General features: G+C 45.4%; 1 long non-coding RNA gene across 1 annotated transcript; it reads right to left on the reverse strand.

Annotated features, from left to right (window-relative positions):
• Window positions 1–3,796: 3,796 nt before the first annotated feature.
• Window positions 3,797–7,813, reverse strand: LOC134810704 (uncharacterized). The gene is made up of 2 exons (XR_010159361.1): window positions 7,223–7,813; window positions 3,797–5,256 (listed from the first exon to the last, which is right to left on the reverse strand). It is a non-coding gene; the product is annotated as an uncharacterized LOC134810704 (long non-coding RNA).
• Between the last annotated feature and the right edge of the window lie 7,531 nt (window positions 7,814–15,344).

Below are 15,344 nucleotides of genomic sequence, written 5' to 3' on the forward strand. Positions count from 1 at the left end.
TCCTTCCCAAGGTGAAAAGCTAAAAAGAAAAGAGAATGAGATAGTTTTGTCACTTAAAACACATTCTGACGGTCAGTGATGTATTTTTCAAACATTACCAGAAAATTAAGCGTGAAACCTTACATTGCCATTAAATCACAGCAGAGGATTACATTATTAACACTACCCGGACAGTACATAGCCACAAAATAGCAGTGGGATAAGAAAAGAGAAATTGTCGCCTCGTTGCTTCCCATTGGATGGTTTGTTCACACTTTCTTCTCCTTCCACAGAGACCTATTCCCCTTCTCCAAAGAGTTTTTTTGTCCTATTTCCAAAAGTTCAAAAAATTAAGAGGATTCTCAAAATAAGAGTTCTTTAAGAATTGTTTTTGGGCCACGCACAGTGGCTCATGCCTGTAATCCCAGCACTTTGAGAGGCCAAGGCGGGTGTATCATTTGAGGTCATTAGTTCGAGACAAGCCTGGCCGACACATTGAAACCCCATCTCCAGTAGAAATACAAAAATTAGCCAGGCTTGGTGCCTTGTGCCTGTAATCCCAGCTACTCAGGAGGCTAAAGCATGAGAATTGCTTGAGCCTGGGAGGTAGATGGTGCAGTGAGCTGAAATTGCGCCACTGCCCTCCAGCCTGGATGACAGAGTGAGACTCTGTCCCCCCCCCAAAAAAAAAAAAAAAAAAGGGAATTGTTTTTAAACAAAAAAAAATTAATAGGATACTCGTAAGAGTTCTTTAAGCATTGTTTTTAAAAACACGAGAAGAGTTAATTTTCTTAAGTTTTCTGATATATTTTATAACACATCTTTAATTTCTCATGGCAGTGGTTTAATCCCATCTCCTTCACTCTATCTTTCCCATTGTTAACCCTTGGAAACCCATGAGAAATGTTCTCCGCATGAATCAAATTTGATCCTTTGAAATAGCAACCGCAGCACTGGGGCTTGAGGACTGAGGTCATCAGTTGGGGGGATGTATTTCGTTCTCATTAGGGCCCAGAAGGGATTCAATTAAAAAGGCAGACTCTGGCCAGAGACAGGAGGCTACCATGCAAGCTCATCTCCCGCATAGTCCTGTCATCGCTTCCTTGCTGCTACACCTCATAGCAGCTCAGCAGGAAAAAATGGCAAATTCAAACTCCTATAAAATGAGAGAAGTGTAGAAGAAATTCTATTTGCAAGGGTGGGGCACCTGGATAGTTTTTCTTTCCCATCCCTGGGCCTCAAGGGAAGTGAGAGGGAAGTACAGAGACGTGTGCAGCTCACTGATGCTGTAGTAGGGCATTCTCACATTGCTATAAAAAATATCTGAGACCAGGTCATTTATTTTAAAAAAGACGTTTAATTTGCTCACAGTTTTGCAGGCTGTACAAGAAGCATAGTGCTGACATCTGCTTGGCTTCTGGGGAGGACTCAGGAAACTTACAATCATGACAGAAGGTGAAGAGGGAACAGGCAACTCACATGACAAAGGCAGAACAAGAGAGACAGGAGGGAGGTGCCCCATAATTTCAAACGACCAGATCTCACAAGAACTCACTATCTCAAGGACAGCACCATTCAGTAGAAATACACCCCCGTGATCCAATCACCTCCCACCAGGCTCCACCTCCAACACTGAAGGTTACAGTTCCGCATGAGGTTTGGGCAAGGACACAGACCGGAACCATATCAGACGCCACCCCCAGGGAGCGTGGGAGGAGGGAACACAAGCTCCCTCATCTCATTGTTGCTCCCCCTCTAATTACCTCCCTATTGCTCCTGTAAGAATTTACCAAAATAGTTAACGGCTTAAAACAACACAAATGTCTGTGTTAGTGGCAGAAGGACAAATGTTTCCATTATATTACTGTCTTATATAGAGAGAAGCTACTTGAAATCAACAGGAATTACATCCAAAGTTTGTCTTGACTCCTCAAGGATGGCTTCCTTCACTCTCCAGGTCTAGGAAAACAACAGAAACAATTCCATTTCAAATAAAAAATGAACCAACTTCCTTCCCAAGGTGAAAAGCTAAAAAGAACAGAGAACGATATAGTTTTGCCACTTAAAACATGTTCCAGTGGTCTGTGATGTATTTTTCAAACTCTCTTAAAGTTCTGAAGGTCAGAAGTCCAAAATGAGTCTTATGGGGCTAAAATTAGGATGTCACTGGAGCTGGTTCCTCCCGAAGACCTCAGAGAAGAATCTGCATCTTGTTGCTTCCAGCTTCTAGACGTGGCCAGGTTCTCTGGACTCATGGCTGCATCACCCCAATCTCTGCCTCAATCACATCTCCTTCTCTGGCTTTGATCCTCCTTCCTCTGTCTGATAAGGCCACTGGTGATGACATTGGGTCAATCTGGACCAACCAAGACAATCATCCCATCTCAAGCCCCTTAGCCTGATCACTTTGCAAAATCTTGTGTGCCTATAAGGTCATTATTTGTAGGTTCCAGGGATTAGGACATGGGCACCATTGAGGGTGTGGGCACTGTTGAGCCTACCCTTCTCTGATCTCCTGCAGGTACTTCCTATCACCTGAACCCAATCAAGGCCAGAGGGCAAAGGCACCTCTTGATGCAGTCAACAGAGGTCAACCTCCCAGGGCACATTGCACAGTGAAGAAGTGGCAGACGTGGCTCCATAAGGCACAGAGGTCACCAGCATGTCTTATATACCCCAGTGTCTTCAGACCTGAAGCTTAAAACTTGTCTGTCTGCTTGTAAATGCAGCTTAGCAGACTCAGTACCAGTTAAAGGCAAGCTCCCTCATAAACTGATATGGTTTGGCTGTGTCCCCACCCAAATCTCATCTTGAATTGTAGTTTCCACAATCCCAATGTGTTGTGGGAGGGACCTGGTGGGAGGTAATCGAATCATGGGGGCGGTTATCTCCATGCTGTTCTCATGATAGTGAATGAGTTCTCATGAGTTCTGATGGGTTTATAAGGAGCTTTTCCCCCTTTTGTCTGGCACTTCTCCTTGCTGCCGCCACATGAAGAAGGATGTGACTGGTTCTCCTTCCGCCATGACTGTAAGTTTCCTGAGGCCTCCGCAGCCATGCTGAATTGTAAGTCAATGAAACCTCTTTCCTTTATAAATTACCAAGTCTCGGTATGTCTTTATTAGCAGCATGAGAACAGATTAATACACCATGCCCTCAGACTCGTGACCCATCAGAAGTCAACATCCTCAAATCATAAAGTTAGAAAGAAAAGGAGGCTCTGTATTTTGCAATGTAGACCCACAACAAGTGGTTTTCAATTCATTTCTGCTTCAGAGGAAATAGCAACAAAATTATTTTTTGCACACATTTCAAATATATGAAATGCTACATTAATTATAGTTTTTACAGAAATCTCATTGTCATCTTCAGAATCATTACTTTTCTAAAGGTAACACGTGTACTCAGTTGGAATCAGCTAAATTTTTGTTGACAACTTACAACTCTTCTTGTAAATGAGTGTTGCAGTTTACATTAAAGTTGACATTTGATGTTTAGTACTATATTGTGCATTATCCCTAAATTAAAAAAAAAAATGAATGGTTCAAAGTGTATTAATTGAAATATAGCACAGAACTAGTGATGAGAATAGTAAGCTGAATTGAAAAATTCAAAATTATATATATATTGATATATTGGCCTGTGCAGATTGCCATAGCAAGATACCACAGACTGGGTGGCTTAGGAAAAACAAACTTACTTTCTCATAGTCCTAGAGGCTGCAAGTCCAAAATCAAAGTACCGTCAGGGTTTCCAGTGAGGCCCCTGTATGAGTCTGTTCTCACACCACTAATAAAGACATATCCAAGACCAGGTAATATATAAAGGAAAGAGGTTTAATTGACTCACAGTTCCACATGGCTAGTGAGGCCTCACAATCATGGTGTAAGGCAAAGGAGGAGGAGTAGTCACATGTTACATGGTTGCAGGCAAGAGAGCATGTGCAGGGGAACTGCCCTCCATAAAACCATCAGATTTCATGAGACCCATTCACTGTCATGAGAACAGCAGTATTGGCGTAACTGCCCCCATGATTCAACTACCTCCCACCAGGTCCCACCACCACACGTGGGGACCATGGGAACCACAATTCAAGACAAGATTTGGGTGGGGACAGAGCCAAACCACATCAGTCCCTGTCCTTGGCTTGTAGACAGCTGCCTTCTCTGTGTCCTCACATGGCCTTTCCTGTGTGCTTATATGAAAGAGAGAAAGAGATAGTGATGTCTGTTTATTTTCTTATAAGGACACGAGTCCTATCTGATTAGGGCCCCACATCCATGACCCCATTTGCTCGAATTACCTCCTTAAAGGTTCTATCTCCAAATAAAATCACATTGGGGATTAGGGCTACAACATATAAATTTGGGGGGGACACAGCCTATAACAATTGTGAGCAGGACTTTCATGGAAGCATAGACTTTGAAATTACATGTGTTGAGACAATTCATCCAAAAGTGTGATTTCTTCCACACAGTTGAAAAAGAAAGAAAGATTTAAAAAAATCCAATAGCAATTATTTGAAAATTGGACTTTAATGGACCAATGTTCCATGTGCTCCTGCATCCCAGTGGATTGAAAGTTGTGAGATTTTTCTAAAGAGCAACATAAAGCCATCAAAGCCCTCACATCATTTTCAAAGAAAGTATAGTCATCTCCCTGATAAACCAGGTTTATTTTTCAGGAAGAAAAAGTGCAAAATAATGTTCTCCATCGAAAACTAGTTTTTCGTCTAAAAAAGGCAGAGAAGAAACCAAAATCTAAATACATTTACAGGATTTAAAAGATACTGTCTACCGGGAAGAAGTAACCATTTAGAAATCCAGTCTTGTCTATCAAGAACCTACTGTGTTCCAGGCACTGGAAACACGGTTGTGGACGCAATGCAGCCCCAAGTTTGGGGATCTTATTTTCTAGTGGGAAAACACAGTAAACAAGTCAACAAAGTCACTACTGATTGCAATAAATGATGGGGAGCAATTAAACAGGGTGATGGGACTGAGAGTGACCGAGGGGCACCACTTTAGAAAAAGCCTCTCTGGAGACGTGATATTTGAGGACAGATCTGAAGATGCAAAAGAGCCAGGCATGCAAACAGAACTAAGGGGAGATGAGTGCAAACACACAGGGATGAGCAGGTGCCAGGACGGCTGGTCCAGAAAGGCCACTGTGGCTGGAGACCCGAGGTGAGGGCTGATCTGGGAAGAGCTTTTCTTTTCTTGCTGGAGCAAATGTGATGACATATTATGGAGCGTCTTTAGAAGTCACATTCCAACACTATAATCGAACATGGAAAAAGAATATTTTTAGGCCCAAATGTAGCTCAGACATGAATTAGGGATTCACTCCCTGCAACCTTGAAAGCTCAAACATTCATCGTGCCTCTGAGAGCAATAGATGCTCATCGATTTAGTGTCTCAAGTGTCTGAACGTTTTCTTGAGTAAGAAAATGCTCTATAATTTCGGGGGCCATATTTAATAAAATATCCAAAACTGTATTACAGAGCCACCAAACAATTTCTGTCATTCCTGACAACCTATAATTGAGAGTAAAGATTTTTCATTTGATAGAAAGAAAAGAGCCTGGACACTTGCAGAATCTCACCTAGCACTCCGACTTTGCACCTGTGAGCCTGGTAACAGATACTGCAGGGAGAAACTGCAATCATGATCACCCTTTCAATAATAACTTGTTTAAAATAATAAGAAGAAATAAAAACAACTTGTTCAAAATATTATTTTATTTTTGTTACTTAAAAATGGTGGTGATTCTTTCTTGTGAACTTACAGACCTGATAGTTTGGGAAACACCATTCTAAATCTAAGCATGATTTTCAATTAATTAGAAAATACCCTCTTTATTTTTTCCCATCTCATATATGCTAATTGGAGTATCTTCAAGTTATGAGAAATTATGTTTCACATCACACCTTTATCACTTCTCAAAGATCAAACAGCGTTAATAAGGTGAATGATGCCACATTTTTGTAAGGAAACTGATACACTCTATGGTGTCTTAGAGGTGTTTGGTCCAAAAATAAAAGGTCAGAGAAAAAAGAAAAGGCCCTTGAAGAAGAGATTTGATGAGTGTTGAATACAGGTAACACCTTTCAAACCAAACACTTTCACACTTGCAAAAAGTTTCAAAACACACACAGTAGCTACTTGTGCTAACATAAACAGAGTAGCATCTTTTGAAATTTCTGATGAAACATAAACAGAGATGGAGGGATAAGAAGAGAACAATGGCTGTTCACCTACAAATAAAACTAAAGTCAAGACAGACAATATATAAAGGGCACATTTGCTTAAAGGACTCAAGAGTGTCCCAGAGAACCCAGTGGAAGAGATTCAGCCATGACACAGGAATACACAGGAACCAGCAGGACTGCTATGTACAGTTGTGGAGATTGTGCACTGCACAAGTGTACCTGGCCAAGGAAGCAATTGGAGCCCAGAAAGTCGTTGGAGAACGACTAAAAACCCATCTACAATCCTTTCTCCAAACCATGCACTCCGGCACGCAGCTATGTTCACTTAAGTTAGCGGATCTCACAGGGAGCAATTTTGCCTTCCAGGAGGCACTTGGCAATACCTGAACACATTTTTGATTGTCACAATTTGACATACATTCTACCGGCACCTAGTGAGTAATGGCCAGGAATGCTACTATAAACATTCTACACAGGACAGCCCACCAAAGCAGAATTATCTGGCCCAAATGTCCATAGTGCTGAGGTGGAGAATCTCCAACTTAAAGATGACATTTTCTAATTCATATCATGATGCAGCCCAGTGGGAAAGCCATGGACCCATAGGAATGCAGCTGTCCAGTGGGAAAAACTTGTTCGGATTCACACAAAGAGCCTTGTGGGAACCAGGAACTCTAAATCCACTGTCTGGTATCTCAGCCCTGTCTCCTCTGTTTCTCTCCCTCCCTCCCTCTTTCTCTCTCTCCCCCTTTCCCTCCCTTCCTCTCCCTTACCCTCTCCTCTCTTTTTCACTCCCTCTCCCCCTTCTTATCTCTGTCTCTCTCTGTCTCATTCTCTTTCCCTTTCTCTAACTCTCTGTGTCTGCCTTCCCTGACATATCCAGAAATAGGCAGGCATTCATCCCTGATTTGAGATGATGGAGCCACATTTTACACATGACTCTAGTGACCCTTTCCTCTCCTCCCACTGTGAAAGGTAGAACAGGCTTCAGAGGTCACTTCAGCTGAGCAAAGGAGCCAACATGTACCCACCGGAACACCCTTCATTCCTCGTCCTTCTGTGTCCGGAATTGGTGGGTTCTTGGTCTCACTGACTTCAACAATGAAGCTGCAGACCTTCACGGTGAGTGTTACAGCTCTTAAGATGGCACGTCTGGAGTTTCTTCCTTCTGATGTTCGGATGTGTTAGGAGTTTCTTTCTTCTGGTGGGTTCGTGGTCTCGCTGGCTCAGCAGTGAAGCTGCAGACCTTCGTGGTGAGTATTACAGCTCTTAAGGCGGCGCATCTGGAGTTGTTTGTTCCTCCCGGTGGGCTTGTGGTCTCGCTGGCTTCAGGAGTGAAGCTGCAGACCTTCACGGTGAGTGTTACAGCTCATAAAGGAAGTGTGGACCCTAAGAGTGAGCAGCAGCAAGATTTATTGCAAAGAGCAAAAGAACAAAGCTTCCACAGTGTGGAAGGGGACCCGAGCGGGTTGCCACTGCTGGCTGGGGCAGCCTGCTTTTATTCTCTTATCTGGCCCCACCCACATCCTGCTGATTGGTAGAACTGAGTGGTCTGTTTTGACAGGGCACTGATTGCTGCGTTTACAATCCCTGAGCTAGACACAAAGGTTCTCCAGGTCCCCACCTGATTAGCTAGATACAGAGTGTGGACACAAAGGTTCTCCAAGTCCCCACCCTAGTAGCTAGATACAGAGTGTCGATTGGTGCATTCACAAACCCTGAGCTAGACACAGGGTGCTGATTGGTGTGTTTACAAACCTTGAGCTAGATACGAGTGCCGATTGGTGTATTTACAATCCCTTAGCTAGAAATAAAGGTTCTCCAAGTCCCCACCAGACTTAGGAGCCCAGCTGGCTTCACCCAGTGGATCCCACACAGAGGCTGCAGGTGGAGCTGCCTGCCAGTCCTGACCCATGCGCCCGCACTCCTCAGCCCTTGGGCGGTTGATGTGACTGGGCGCCCTGGAGCAGGGGGCGGCACTCTCAGGGGAGGCTCCGGCCGCACAGGAGCCCACAGAGGCTGGGGGAGGCTCAGGCACGGCAGGCTGCAGGTCCCAAGCCCTGCCGCGTGGGAAGGCAGCTAAGGCCCGGGGAGGAATTGAGCACAGCAGCTGCTGGCCCAGGTGCTAAGCCCCTCACTGCCTGGGGCCGGTGGGGCTGGCCGGCTGCTCCAAGTGCTGGGTCCGCGGAGCCCACGCCCACCCGGAACTCGCACTGGCCCGCAAGCACCACGCGCAACCCCTGTTCCCGCCCGCGCCTCTCCCTCCACACCTCCCCGCAAGATGAGGGGGCCAGCTCTGGCCTTGGCCAGCCCAGAAAGGGGCTCCCACAGTGCAGCGGCAGGCTGAAGGGCTCCCCAAGTGCCGCCAAAGTGGGAGCCGAGGCAGAGGAAGCGCCTAGAGCGAGCGAGGGCTGTGAGGGCTGCCAGCACGCTGTCACCTCTCACTTCCACTTATGGAAAAGTTGCTGATCCCCAGTTACATGTTGAGCACTCTGCTGGGGAAGGAGAATCAAAACACGATCCCCACACTCTAGACATGGGAACCTTTGAAGGGACGCTGACATGTAGCCAAATACAGGCACATCATATGGTTGCTGTGATGCTCTTTGTCATAGTCTGAGCAGAGAAAAAGAAGCAGAGAGAAAAGAGAGAAAGAACAAGCTGTAACTGTTTGTTGATAAACAGAATAATCTCTGGAAGGAGACATAACTGATCATTTCCACTGAAAAGACACACACAGTAATATTGAGTGGGCGTAATATCATTTTTCATCTTTTTATGTTGGGAACATAAAACTGGATTAAACTCAGAATCAAGTGTCATAGGACAAAAAGCAATGTTCACATCAAGATCTTATCTGTATATTGCAACATCTTTGAAATTCTAAAGAAAAATATACTGAGAAAAGTATAAGCAGGAAACATCACACTCTAAGACAAATAAAGTATGCATAATTGTGATTAATTTCAGTTACACTAAAGAGAAAGCACTCAGAGGTACTTAGGCATTGCCATTTCTTTATCATCTGTTTCAAATAAAAGTTTGGCTTTACGTTTATATATAAATGCAAATTATCCATATTTAATAATAGATCTTTACTCTATATGGACATATTATAGAACAACAAGAGTGTTCTAAATGTTGCCTATTCATTACGTTTCCTTATACACAATCACCTAATAGTAGCATTGGGAATGACAAGTATGAAGCCTGGAGGGAGAAAAAAAAAACAAAAAACATCCGCCCATACTCAGCCACCTGGTGCTCCAGACTGGGTTTCCAGAAAGCCCACTCTGAGCCTACTGATGTGCAGGGTGTTTATTAAGGAGAGGAAGAGACGAAAGGAGGCAGAAGTGGGCACAGCAGAAGTCGAACTGGGAGGCAGACCCCAAATAGCCTTGTTAACCACTGGGAGCTCAGCCCTTGGATGGGCGCTGCAGAGCCATCCAGAGTAGGGCCAGAAGCTGGGGGCTCACCCTCCTGCATCCATCAGCCAGGGGTCATCTGAGAGGGCAGAACTGGGGTCAGGTGGCTCTCTGCAGCTGCAGTGACCTCTGAAGGGGCTGAGAGCAGGAGACTGTGCACGGCTGCCCCCAAAACTGCGGCAAGGAGGCCTTTACTGAAGGGATTATTGCAGCGTCCAACACACCTGCCACACCTGACAATGGACCAACATGCAAACCTGACACCTTTAAAGGACTGAAATCACTGACTGGCGTAATGATGGTCCTTTCATATCCATGTCTTTGTTCATTCAACCAGCATTTATTAAGTATCGACTAAGTGCTGGGGACCGTGTTAGGCACAGTTGTCCATGAGGGAGACTGATTCGGTGGCCTTCTTGTCCATACCCTCCTACTGTTTTAGTTCTGGCCACTATCCCCGAAAACTTCAGTGGCTTAAACAACAAATAGTTATTTCTTAAGATTCAGAAGACTGGAAAGTCCTAGATCAGGGTGCTGGCAGATCTGACAGCCATCTTCCCACTGTATCCTTGTGTGGCAGAGAGGGAGGCATGATCTCCTAGCTCCTCTTATAAGGGCACTAATCCCACTCATGAGAGCTGCACCCTCCTGACCTACTCATCTCCCAAAGGCCCCACCTTTTACTACCTCTCCATTGAGGGTTAGAATTTCAACAGATGAAATCTGGGGGGGACGTAAACATACAGTCCATAATACCCGCCCACCTGACCCATACCCAAAGAAATGCCAGTGCTTTCTGCTTAAAATACTCCAGTAGCATGGTTCATATTAAAGCTTAATCAAGATCAAAATATCCAGCTATAAAATTAAAAACTAAATAAGAGTCAGAAGAGGAAGTAACAGGGAAAAAGGAATGAAAAAAGTTACTCCTTCACAGGAAAACATGGTAGAGTGAGGTAAATTTAATGAACAAGACCTTTGCCTTCTGTCATATCTGGGTCCAAATTTCAACTTGTCTATATATAAGCAATGTCACCTAAACTTCTCTCGAGTTTTTCGTTGTGAAATGAATGCCTGCATTGTGTGAGTTTTGGCAGGATTACATAAGATCTGTGCAGAGGAGGGAGACTGGGTCCTGAGCAGTCATGGGGCCACAGTGACCACAGCATCTTCCTCGGATTCATCACCAGCTTCTCCAGCACCATTACCAAAGCACCACTGCAATAGGCCAGGCAGCAGATGCCCTCCTGCAGCTGACATGCAGATGGTAAGTCCGTGTGAGTTACAGCATGTGTTTAGTGACACTGCTTATCGAGGTCCCACAACTATGTTTCTGCTCCATAAAAGATCCTTCTCACTTCCAACATAACCTGAAATTTACTATTGTCAAAAAAATGACTGGCTGGGTTTGGGGGCTCACGCCTCTAATCCCAGCACTTTGGGAGGCCAAGGTGGCTGGATCACCTGAGGTCAGGAGTTGGAGATCAGCCTGACCAACATGGTGAAACCCCGTCTCTAGTAAAAATACAAAAATTAGCTGGGCATGGTGGCAGGCACCTCTAATGCCAGCTACTTGGGAGGCTGAGGCAGGAGAATGGCTTGAACCTGGGAGGCAGAGGTTGCAGTGAGCCAAGATCACGCCATTGCACTCGAGCCTGGGTGACGAGAGCGAAACTCCGTCTAAAAAAAAAAAACCGACTTGAGGCAGAAGCCACGTCCACCACTGAATCATGAGCAGAAAACCAAGGCAGCAGGGTGAAGCACAGCACCCCTTGCAGAGCGACCCACTGCAGAAACACAGGTCAAACATGGACGGAATTGAGGCGTCCTCGATAAGAAGCATCTAGCACTGTGGCCTTACAGAGTGTATTCAAAGGAGGTGAACCCTCCTTTGAAATCGACTGAAAAAAACACTTGCTTAAAATCCCAACATTGCGATATAGCAACTGCTTGGAAGTTTCTGCCAACTCTATTAGGTGCCTTCAAAACAAGAAGCAGAAGCAGCACAGAGCAGCACAGAAACCAGAAATAAGCCCAGCAGGTTTCAAGGAGGAAGGTAGTATCCTTCCCCATAGACGCCCTTAGTCAACGGCATTGATGTGGAGAGGCTGAATGCGGAGGGAGACACCAGCTTCCCGGCGCGTGGTCATCAGGCTGGTGTGTGGGTGTGGGAGAATGTGTATGTGACTGTTACTCCAAATTCACTTCCCACAGCACAGATTCAGTCATTTGCTTATATTCCTTATATCTATGAATATCCAAATTCTTTAAAACCCTCCAGAGTGTTCCAGGGTGAAGTCTAAGCCAAGGACTACAGTCCTGTGTGGTTGTGCTGAGAAGCCAGATAAGAAGAAGCTTGCACCCATGACAGGGATGCTGCCTTCTTTTCGACACCGTTAAAATATTATGTCCCATTTGTCTTCCCAGTCACCACATGGGGAGGCCTCATTATCCCTTCCCACAAGAAGACAAGGTGATGGGGAGGTGGAGCAGCAACTAAAGTTCCACAGCTGTGCCGAGCCAGGGTGGCCTCCACCGCTGCCTGGCTCAAAGCCTATTCCCTCCTCATTTTCCCCACCTCTTTGGCTGTGATTTCCCGCTAAGAAAACGTATTCTATGAAAAGTTCTGGTTCATTCAGTGAACCTCTTCACACGGCTCCTGAGAAGCGCGACTGATCATCTCTCCCACGCCAGCAGACTTCCTGTTCCCTCCCTCTCACTGCCGATAGGATGCTCTAAGAATGAGACCCCATGACTTTTTTTTTTTTTTTTTTTTTCGAGAGGGAGTCTCACTCTGTCTCCCAGGCTGGAGTGCAGTGACATGATCTCAGCTTACTGCAACTTCTGCCTCCTGGGTTCAAGCGATTCTCCTGCCTCAGCTTCCCCAGTAGCTGGGATTATAGGTACCCACCATCATGACTGGCTAATTTTTGTATTTTTAGTAGAGATAGGGTTTCACTATGTTGGCCAGGCTGGTCTTGAACTCCTGACCTGACGTGATCTGCCTGCCTCAGCCTTCAAAAGTGCTGGGATTACAGGCATGAGCTACTGCGCCCAGCCCCCATGAACTCTCCAAGCCAAAATCCTGGGCCTCAGACAGAATCAGGGGCTTTACAGGACAAAGCCTAGTTATCCATCTGATAAATGATGTTGCAGCCACAGACAACACACGATTTGCTTTTCTGTGCGAAAACCAAAATCTTCGCTTAAACCCTGTGTATTAGTTTGTTCTCATCCTGCTATGAAGAAATAGCGAGACTGGGTAATTTACAAAGAAAAGAGGGCTGGGTGCAGTGGCTCACGCCTGTAATCCCAGCACTTTGAGAGGCCGAGGCAGGCAGATCACTTGAGGTCAGCAGTTCGAGACCAGCCTGGCCAGCATGGTGAAACTCCAGTCTCTACTAAAAGTACAAAAAGTTAGTGGGGCGTGGCGGTAGGTGCCTGTAATCCCAGCTGCTTGGGAGGCTGAGGCAGGAGAATGGCTTGAACCTAGGAGGTAGAGGTTGCAGTAAGCCAAAATGCACCATTGTACTCTGGGCAACAATAGCGAAACTCTGTCTCAAAAAAAAAAAGGAGGTTTAATTGACTCTAATTGACTCACAGTTCTGCATGCATGGCTGGGGAGACCTTGGGAAACTTACACAGGGCAGCAAGAGAGAGAATGGGTGCCAAGCGAAGCGGGAGGCCCCGAAAACCATCAGATCTTGTGAGAACTCACTCACTATCAGGAGAACAGCATGGAGGAAAGCACCCTCATGATTCAATTATCTCTACCTGGTCCTGCTTTTCACACTTGGGGATTATTACAATTCACGGTGAGATTTGGGTGGGGACACAAAGCCAAATCACATTACACAGATTGCTCCCTGCGCTGATAGAAAGGAAATAGTGATTTCTACAACAGCCTTAGAGAAACACCTAGGAGAATTCAGCTGTTAAAAGCACAAATTGGGACTCAAAAGAATTTAACAGTTTCACACCCCACCACAACCATAGAGGTAAACGTTAATGATGTGAAGAAATTAGGTGTGAGTAGGACATTTTGGTGTCATGGTGTGAAGCCTGAACCACTCTTTAAAAGGGACATAACTCCAGATCCAGACTTTTTTCAAGTATTGCTCTGCCGTGGAGGAACAGAGCATTAACATAAAATTTCCATTACAAAAGTCCAGGTTTCACTGTGGTTCAGATCCTAGACTTTGAAGACACACAGCTCATTAGGCATTTCAATCATGCTCAACAGTTCCTTGCATTGAACTCTTCTCAGCACATCAATTTTTTCTCTAATTATATTGATTTTAGCAAATTGCAGTGTCCGTCTGAGCTGATTTTCAAATATGACAGCAAAAGCTTTCAATGAAAGAGGAATACAAATGCATTGTGTAGCACTGAGCTGCATTATCCCCTCAAACTTCACAGAAGAAACACAGGCATTTGAAGGCAAGTAAAAACTGCCTGATGAAATGATGGCTTTCTGAAAAATAAACAGCCACTTCAATTCCAGGCAATCATGGTTATACCTCTTAAGTGATCATTATTTTTCTTGCCTGAAAACTAAACTAGGTGCAAATCAAAGATTGAATCCATATTTACAATTTCAACTTTTTTTTCTTTTTTCTTTTTTTTTTTTTTTTTTTGAGATGGAGTCTTGCTCTGTCGCCCAGGCTGGAGTGCAGTGGCGCAATCTCAGCTCACTGCAACCTCCACCTCCCTGGTTCAAGCGATTCTCCTCCCTCAGCCTCCCAAGTAGCTGGGATTACAGGCATGCACCACCACTCCCGGCTTTTTGTATTTTTAGTAGAGATGGGGTTTCACCAGGTTGGCCAGGCTGGTCTCGAACTCCGGACCTCAAATGATCCACCCAGCTCGGCCTCCCAAAGTGCTGGGATTACAGGTGACCCACGGCACGCAGCCTATAATTTCAACTTTATGCCTCAGAGAGTGTTCAGGTGACAAATCTAACAGTAAGTGACATTTTAAAATCAAACTATTGAGGGTTTTCATTGGCCATAGAGACGAGCACCCTATGCTCTCTCCTGAAAATCCAGCTTCCCTTCCCAAAAGCAGAGCACATTTCCGTCTGTGCTGTGCTGCCTCTCCTGAAGACCACACGTGCTCCCAGCACTTGGCTTTAGATGAACTGGAACTCTCTCTCCAGCCAAGACCTCGCTCTTCAGCAGCAGTTCCTGCAGTCAGCATCCCACAGCCACCCCCATGTCATTTGTTCATGCACTCATGTATTCATTTATTTAAAAGCATTTAACCAATATTGACTATCAAATATTTGCCTGGCACTGTGCTGGGAGCTTGAGGACAGACTGAACAGAATAAACATAGCCCCTGACCTGGGGCACACACGTTTCCTCCCTGGCCCATTTCCATCCATGATACCCGCATTTTCTGGGTCACACCGAGGAGACATTGGGCCTGCATGCTGGCCTCCTCCCTTCCCCATCTGCTGCCTCCACCGTGGGAGCCCGGTGGCCTTTCACGAGGTGAACGCAGCAGCTTCCTTGCAACTTTCCCATTTCTCAACTTCTTCCACTGAACTAATGTCAGACTGAGTGTTGTAAAATGAGGAAATCGTCACAGGTAAGCTGGGGAGGTACATGACCTGGCTCTCCCATTGACTGCCACCTCTACACGATTCCAGGAACCTCTTTGACTCGCCTCCTCCATGTTGGGTGAAAGTGGGCCATTTTATACCTGGTGGGAGGGGACACAAACA

Source organism: Pan troglodytes, chromosome 7 (genome assembly GCF_028858775.2).
Source record: "Pan troglodytes isolate AG18354 chromosome 7, NHGRI_mPanTro3-v2.0_pri, whole genome shotgun sequence".
In the NCBI taxonomy this organism is placed as follows: Eukaryota; Metazoa; Chordata; class Mammalia; order Primates; family Hominidae; genus Pan; species Pan troglodytes.